A 9,421-nucleotide genomic window follows, 5' to 3' on the forward strand; every position below is an offset into this window, starting at 1 on the left:
CACGAGGTGCACAGAGCTGCAGAGGACCAGGAAGTACCTCTTTTTTTTGGAAAGTGTCTATAGAGGGGACTTGGATTCAAATGTTTTTCTGCTTAAGAGAATTTGTGTCCACCTCCATTCTGTCAGTAAAGTAGCCAAGCTATTAAATTATAGTCTGTACCTGGATTTGGAAATACTATTTTCTCCTGTTGCTGGTGCTGTAGATTAAGTCTGAGGATCCTAAACATTATTCCTTCAGGTCTTCTGCAGCAAGTTCTCAGTTTATCCTGTTGAAGAGAAATCACGTTATGTAATATATTTAAATTTTTATTGAGAACAATTCTGTGGCCTGGTTAGGACATTTAAAATAATAATAAAAGAAAAAAATAAAAAGAGACCTACTTTCTGCTTGCTTCATATGAACAACAAATGTTCTTGCATAATGAATATTTAATTTACCATACTCAGCAAGGAAGTAAGTGATCCTAAATCCAATCCCAGTTCCAGTGCATGTTTAATTAGGTGTGCCAAGTGAAACTGCCTTGGTAAAGAAGAATTAAAGCTTCTTCTCTTTGAACTAGTGGTTTGGACTATCTTTTTGAAGGGTCTGTGAATACAAATTGGGCAAAGGTATGAACCAAATCAAGATGCCCTACTTCTGGTGAGCTTTATCTTCTGCAGCATTAAGGGTGCATTCACATTGGGATTTATTTTTTTTCAGATTGGGAGTGCATATTTCAAGTGACTTTGATTTACCTTTCCTTAACAAATTCCTGGATATCATCTTCTGGGGTATGCCTAATGATCATGATCTGACTACTAATCATAGGCTGCCAAAAATTGGGTTCAAGATTGTTTGTGTAATGCAGTTTCTCAGATAATTCTCTTCCAATGTGGAGATACTTTCTGTCTAATTTATTGAGAAGAAGCACTATCTGCTGGGTTTTCTGTTACTAGGATTCCAACACACGATACCACTTTTATTAACTGTACCACCATTACTATATTTTAGGGTTCAAGCCATGGACTGTGGCCCTCTCCAAAAGGATGTGAAACTAAGCAAGTGAAGAATGAGCGATTTACATCAGCCACAAATGCACCATTCACCCAAATGCTGCAAGCAATGTATTTCAAAAGCTATTCTAATGAATGGTATTCATACTTCTAAAATGAATCAACATGGAACCTGCCAACTTCTTTCCAGAATAATCTTTGGTATGAAACAACACTGAACATGCAGAGGCTTTGATCAAGCAAGTTCAGAAAAGGATTAGGAATATTAGAAGCAGTTTGAAATGCTCAAATTTATCTTTGTAGGAAATTAATGAAAATTATTTCTGGATTCCTTGACTTCCACACACCCCACCCCCCCACCCCCCCCAAGATATCAACTGTCTTAATATAGACTTCTTGCTGAATTACAAGCAGGACTCAATTTTGCTGATTATTTATTTTTGGTTCTCACTTGTAGCACAGTTGAGTTTATTTATTTTAGGCAATCTTTTTACTTCTTCAAATCTCACACTCAGTGAACTCTTCCACATGATCCAAATGGACTTAATTGGACTTCACTTGGGCTGGAATTGAGTCAAATGAAGATGAAAAAAGACGAAGGACTAGAGTAAAAGGTTTGCCAAATTACATCCTAAAGGCACAGACCTGGTTAACAGAATATGTTTTCAATTTTCACTTTCATGCATTCACACTTGTGAAACTGTGGGATGTTCCCTGAAGCTTTCTACTTGCCAAATAGAGTACTATCACAGACTGATACATTAACCAGATGATTCTGATTACATAGATTGCATTTTGAATGCACATGAAAGAAAATAATTTTTACAAGCTTATTCATAACCTTGAATATGATCGTCATTAACAATATGAAAGTATGTCATGCTAGCATAAAAGGCAACTGTATGCTGCTGCATTTAAGTACTTTGTAACCTTTACAGATAAACATCACAGCTATCTAAATTCAGGTGAGATTCTGCTTACATCCTTTCTGCTGATCCAGGTGATTGTTTCTGTGTAATAACATTGAAGAAGCTCTATGGGTTTTCATGTGAATTAAGTGACAGTAGTGTTGAAGAAAGCAATACTCCAGCTCTCAAATGGCAATGAAGGTGAAGTCATGGGCCATCATAACCAGGGAACAAGATTACAGTCACTTAAAACAATTTCTAGGAAAGAAAGACTTGGAAACAAATATTTAAGGTGGCAGGCATTTGATATCTTGTAAAATCTGGGATGTTTGTATTTAAAAAAATAAATACTTAAAATTCCAGGATAAACACGTGCAACTATAGCATAATCAAACTTGTCCCATATGAGTGAAACTCACCTGTTATCCTCTCCTCTATCTTGTATTTATGCCTTTTTCACAAACACTTCTTTATGTTTCTATTATTAATTTATGAATTTATAAGTCATTTTATTAATTTGTGTTGGATGAAAATGTGTACACAACTCTTTTGTTAGAAAACAGCAGGCAGAGAAGACATATATTTGCCAGATTTCTTTGTTCATGCACCTGAAAACAGAGATTCTCCTACTAGTAGCGTCCATGCTGTTTCATGCAGAGATAAAACATCTCCAGGAGGTTATTTTGCATTTCTGCAGAATCAACCAGTTAAAGGTATATTGGTTCTGAGAGCATTTTTAATATCAGTTCCAGATAAAGGAATATACCTGAGTTTAGCTGTCCTCAGTATCCATTACTCTGAAGGAAAAAAAAAAATAAATCAGGTGAGACAAAACTGAGATCTACAAACAAGCAAACAAACAAATAAACAAACAAAAAAACCCAGCAACCAAACAACAAAAAGGAGAGGTAAAAATACTAATGCCCCCTGTCCTTATTTTGTGTCAAGTCTTACAACAGTTCAGGAAATTATTTTAGTAGATTTCAAAATGTCATCATAAGATTGATAGAAGGCTGTAAGATGGCAATAAAAATAAAAAAGATTCAAAAGATTCAGCACCAGAGAGTAGGGCTGTACTATCCAGTGTTGGCCTCAAAGGACAAGTACATCAAGGACCAAAGGAAGCTTAGACAGAGAAGGCTGTTGAAGATTATATTTTGCTTGCTTCCCTGAAGAGCTCTCTAGAGCATCTCAGTAGATTTAGTGGGTTCAGTACCATAGCTTTTTGGTGGCTGATAGGTAAAAAGTGATTTTCAAAGAGATTCTGGTTTTACTGTGTGGGTATGTAATACTGTGTCTGCATCTAGCTGGACACATGGTGTTGCCCTCAGAGTCTTCATTGTGACTGAAAAATCACATCTGAAAAAATAATGGATGCCTTTGAAAATCATTCCTTGTCTCTGTGACAGCTCTTTATATGGATTTTGCCTTTCACCACAGTTTTCTAAAGGAGTGATGTGCAGCCACAGCTAAGCATCAGGCACTAACAAATTTTCCTACATTTCAGGTATTTTCAAGGGATCTTATACTTTATAGCTCACTGTCTGCAGCCAGATGTTGGATTAACTGCAGCCATTTTGGCTGATATCCTTGAAATTAATAGGAATTTCCCTTAATTCTTATCTTTGAACCATGCTGTCAAAACCTCTTTTAAAATTTGGCAGCATGAGGCTCATGGGTGCACATTTTCTGAAAGAGGTGGTATCAGTACTAAAGCAACACAGAAAACATTTGAGAACGTAAAGAACTGATTAAAACATATTTTCTGTTTTGGATCTTAATAGACTCAATATACGACATTTTATGGCTGAAGATAATTATAGGATATTTGTGTGATTAAGTTTACAATTTTCATATTCAATCAAAAAGAAATATCTTGACATTCTTCCTCTTCAGGCTGACTTTCCTTGGATGTTGTGCTTTGTCTGGTGCTAATAAAGATGCTGAATGAAATAGGATTTTGCTAAGTTGCATTTATGCAAAATGTTTAGTTTCTAAATATAATATTAGTTTTAATAGATGTTTTAAGTATCAAATATTGTATTGACTATGTCATGTTATATGGTGCAAAAACTTGCCTACACATCCAGAAAGGAGCGCAGACAATGGCAGATGGGGCAGCTCAAACAGCACCCAGCTCTTCCCAGACCCATCCCAGGAGCCATCAGCACATCAGAGCCCCATCTCCACATGCCCAGAGGATGACAGGGCCCCAGGGCAGGCAGGAACCCAAACTAAGGGCTGTCCCAATAATGCCTCAGCTCCGGTGTCCAGATACGACACCCACCATGATGGTCTAAGAGGAGCAGCACCAGATCCTCTTTTGGACTGGTGGGGTTGCTGCTTGAAGCGTGGGATATGGTATGGGATGCCAGGGAAGAGCTTTTTTGAGATTGCGCAAGATGTTTATTCAGGATGTTTAGGGAAGAAACCAGAAGTGAGGAAGGGGGTGGATTTAGATCATTTGGGGAGGAACAGCTGTGGGAATATAGAGGCGTGAGGGAACAAACAGAGTTGGTTGCATGTGAAATAGTGGCCTGCCTGTCCATGACCCCATAGGGGTCATAGGGGCCCATGAGTGCCAGCCTGGGGCAAGTGTGTGTCAGAGTGCCAGCAGCTGGGCTGGACTGTGTGCCTGGCTGCCAGGGACTGTGGAGACCCCAGTGAGTGACCTCAAGTGCCAGCCTCAGGTGGAATCAGGGCCTCACTTGCAAAGCTCCAGCCTGCTCAGCCAGAAAGGGGAAACAGGATGAGGCCGTTGGTGCTGCCTGAGTCTGTGCAAGTACTGAGTGTGTCTGCCAGGGTTTATTTATGTGGATGGACATGTATACATGTATGTGTACATCCTAAGAGCATATATTGTATGTATGAGTTCTCATTTTTCATGAGCAGGCAATGAATGTCTCCTGGACATAACATCTGTGCTTGGCAAGAGATGGACTTGGTAAGTCAAGCGATCTTTTGCATCTCCAGCCCTTGTGTATTTAGGAAGAAACTTTGAAATTATCAAAATAATGTAACTGTTGTGTATTTCTTCCAAGACAGGTGACTGTAACCCCAGAGTCCTTTTTGTCAGAGAACCCTAGTCTCATAGCTTATTGTCTGAACAAATACAAACCCACATAAAGCCAAGCTGAGCTTCAATGTACATATTTACAGCCATAAGATCCCCCACTTTAACAAACAGATATGTTTGGACCAAACAGTGCCATAAACAGTGAAACAAGTAGTGGTAGAAGTCCCTGAGAATCCTAAGTGCCAAACTACTGTTTAACTTCATTTGGGATCCTTGAGATCCAATGCATTTTATAGCTTATTTTAATACATTTCTTAATTTTCCAGTGTTTGCTTTCAGTCTAGGGTAGTTTGAAAAAATACTCAAGTTTAAATTCATAACAAGAAGTGGCTATGACTTTTCAATATTTAAAATCTGCATCTGAAAATTTTCTGACAGAGCCAGCCTTGACTTTAAACAAAGCATTGTCTAAATCTGCCTTTTCAAATTGTAGTCTTTCAGATTAAATAGGCTGTCTTTGACAGCTGATTAAAATATCTAATTATTATCATTTTTACTGGTCACTATTATCAAGAGTAGTGATAATAGTTTTTTTTTCCTCTACTAGTAAATTTTCATGACAGTTTTGAAAAGCGACTGTAAATTAAAAGCATAATATTAAATTACATCAGAAATCACTTTGATTAAGTGAAATAATAGAACAATAACTTTTATTAGTCAAAAGAATCCTGTCATACAACAGCATAACCTTCTACTGTGTTATTATTAGCTAGCTGGAGTGATAATTGCATTCATTTACACAATTTACTCTATCTAAATGAATGTTTTAAGGCATATCAAATTACATGTGTAGTAAGCCCATCTTTGAAGATCTGATAATACATATTTCCTGTCCTTTAGGGAAAGATATGCTAATACATGTTTACCCCATTTTATGATAAAATTAAACTACAAAACTATTTTTACTAGAAAGACATCAAGTCTAATGTGTTACTTGAAAAATCAGTAAAAGGCAAAGTTAAAGGCATTGTGGTGCTATGCTTTTTGGTGGACAGACACTGCCAATCTCAAATTATAGACATCTCCCATAAATAAACAAGCACAGAAAGTGCAATGTGTGATTGTCACCACTTACCTCCCTTCCTTTTTGATGGGATATGTGGTTTTCAAATTTTCCCAGTTCTGAGGTTCCAAGGTGAGGAAAACAAGCAGGTTCAGAAAACAGCCGTGCCATGTTAACCTCCAAGGAGCCGCATTTCAGGACAAGAGAAAGAACAACTGTATAATAATGCACTGTGCAACACAATGCGTGGACACATAGAGGGACTATTCTACTGAATCATAACTGTTATTGCCTCAGGCTCAAAGCAAAACAGAGCTATTGAAGTCAGTTGTCATGGTAGTGTGCAACTGTAATTTGTATTAAGAATATGTATTAACACAAATTATGTCTTTGTGTTTAGTTATTGCATTACCATATAACCTCATTTATGGAATGATGAAGTCCTTTAATCCATTTTTTAAAATTATAATGAGTAAATAGGAAAGAGTCTTTCTGACTCAGAGGATTTCCTCAGGGGAAGACTCAGAGGATTTCGCCTTCTTGGTCTGTTCAATGGAGGCTATTGTATTCTACTCCCAGGTCCACCCAGTAGTGCAGCACTTCATACTTCAGTGAGAAATATGCATCCCTACACTTTCTTGATTTTCAAGCACACGCATCTATGGATCTTCAAACCCAGCCCAGGCCTTGAGTCAATCCAGAATCTATATACAGCCCCCCCAGGTCTCCTGTCCTCTCTCCGACTCTGACCTTAGTCTTCCCATACTCTGGTCTCCTCACTAGCTAGTACAGCTTAAAATTCACTAGCAAATCACACAGTCATGAAATAGAAAGCACAGTTATACAGTAAATAGAGTTTAATAGAAGATAGGGCAGACTCTGGTGATCAGGTGCAAGGCTTAGTCAGACAAGAGCGCAAATCAGCCCATTTGCACACAAATGGCCTTTTTTATTCTGTCTTTTCCCTCTAATTCACACATTTGTTGTTCCCTGCTCTACTGTGAGGCTCCTCTTTCCCTGCATTTGGCTCTTCCTCTACAGCCTGTAATAAGTTTGCACATTCCCACAATCCTTTTAAAATATCTCAGATCAAGTTTTAAACACAACTAACTTCCCCTTGAACATTCTAACATACGTTTATTCTTTCCCATCAGACCCACGATAACCCTGTTTCCTTATCATGAGGTATAAAGTTCTGCTTGATACTCACCAGTGTGGTTTGTTTGTTCAATGACCAGAGACCTCTGATCTTTGTCACAGCCTCCATTATCTACTACTCATTAGTGGTTTTGTATGTGTATGTTTGATTAATTTATTTTCCTATTTCTTGTTTGGGTTTTTTTAATGCTGAATAGAGGTTAAACAGATACTGTTACAAACCACAGGTCTTTGTAACCCAGGTATCCTTACAGGTATCCTGAGGCTGTGAACCCCTTACCCAAGGTTTATGCTCTGCCAATCCAGAGCCAATAGGATTAACACTTCATTATATACCAAGATCTATCTGTGTATACCCTCTTTTTCTCCTGCCCAGTCTTACAGGCCTATAGTCTTCTAATAGCTTCCAAGGAAATATGTTTTCAGCCAAAAAAACCCAGCCGAAGGGTGGGAAGCAAATATAACGTCTTTTCTGAGAAAATATAGGCACTGTTCTCCCTGATATGACTTCAGCCGAACCTCTGTTGGAATACTGAGTGGGATTGACTTTAGCAATATACTGCACCTGTACTTGTCTAACTCTGCTGTTTACTGACTACTTACTTGTTCCCTTCTCTGAAAATGGAGGAGCTACAAAGAGAATATGGCTTTTTTGTGAAGAGGCAAGGTGATGATTATATTTAGAAATAGTCACCTTTAGAAAGTACTTTTAGAATGAAGTAAATTACAAAATTATAAGTGCATCATCTGCAATATTGTAAAAAAGCACCATATATTTATCTACAAGAGGACAGTATCACTTCTGTCTCTACACTATCTGCTTTCTTACCACACAGTATCTACCTATTTACTATCAGTGGCTATATAGTTCTCTTGACAGATAAGAATGATGAAATTTGTCTTTACAAAGACATGTGTAGAAATGCACGTATTACCTCAGGGTAGTACACAAGACTAAGCAATATCAAACCATAATACATTTGGTTAGAAAAAATAATGTTATGGTTTTGCACAAAGTGCATTTAATGAAATAGAAACAGAGAAGAATAAAGAAGGGTAAAGGTTTAAAGATACATAAGAATAAAGAACCTGCAAGACCACAGACAGTGTAAGAAAGACTTGCATAATGAACTAGAAACAGTTTTGTGGTAAGGGTTTCTTTTGCAGGAAATGCTTGATTTTAATAGACAAAGCACAGTTATCAGAAGACTAAGACACTATCAAATTTTTAAAAGTGTTTTGTAACTGGCTGATCTTCACTGATCAGCTTGTTACTCTGTTTCCTGGTTTTTGTTTTCATTGGAAGAAGTGATGAATATATCACAAATTATGTCTTTCACACACTTTTTTGAAAGAGGTCAGAAAAAGCTGAAGTTAACACAAACTAAATTGAAAAAGGTTCCTTATTTGTTCATAATCTCAAGGCTTTATTCTATCCAGAAAATTGTCTAGTACTTTATTTTTCCTAGCTTCTTACCAGGTTGTACTGCAAAGTATTTCCCTGGATGTTACTGAGCATCTTTCTCCAGTTGTCTGGCTTTCATATGCTTGCAGCTTTCTTACAAAAGCTAATATTCAGCTCCTTCCCTAACTAGACCTGATGAAACCTCTGCCTTCATAAGTTAGGTGTATGAAAAGCAAGGAAAGTCTTTAGCAGCTCAGGAGCTGCATAGCATAGAATCATAGAATCAGAATAGTAAGGGTTGGAAAGGACCTTAGGATCATCTAGTTCCAACCCCCCTGCCATGGGCAGGGACACCTCCCACTAAACCATGTTGTCCAAGGTTCTGTCCAACCTGGCCTTGAACAGCGCCAGAGATGGAACATCCACAACCTCCCTGGGCAACCCATTCCAGTGCTTCACCACCCTCACTGTAAAGAACTTCTTCCTTATATCTAATCTAAACTTCCCCTGTTTAAGTTTGAACCCATTATCCCTTGTCCTACCACTACAGTCCCTGGTGAAGAGTCCCTCCCCAGCATCCTTATAGACCTCCTTCAGATACTGGAAGGCTGCTATGAGGTCTCCATGCAGCCTTCTCTTCTCCAGGCTGAACAGCCCCAACTCTCTCAGCCTGTCTTCATACGGGAGGTGCTCCAGCCCTCTTATCATCCTCGTGACCCTTCTCTGGACTCGCTCCAACAGCTCCATGTCCTTTTTATGTTGAGGACACCAGAACTGTACACAATACTCCAAGTGAGGTCTCACGAGAGCAGAGTAGAGGGGCAGGATCACCTCCTTCGACCTGCTGGTCACGCTTCTTTTGATGCAGCCCAGGATAC

The sequence above is a fragment of the Strigops habroptila genome, chromosome 6, assembly GCF_004027225.2.
Source record: "Strigops habroptila isolate Jane chromosome 6, bStrHab1.2.pri, whole genome shotgun sequence".
In the NCBI taxonomy this organism is placed as follows: domain Eukaryota; kingdom Metazoa; phylum Chordata; class Aves; order Psittaciformes; family Psittacidae; genus Strigops; species Strigops habroptila.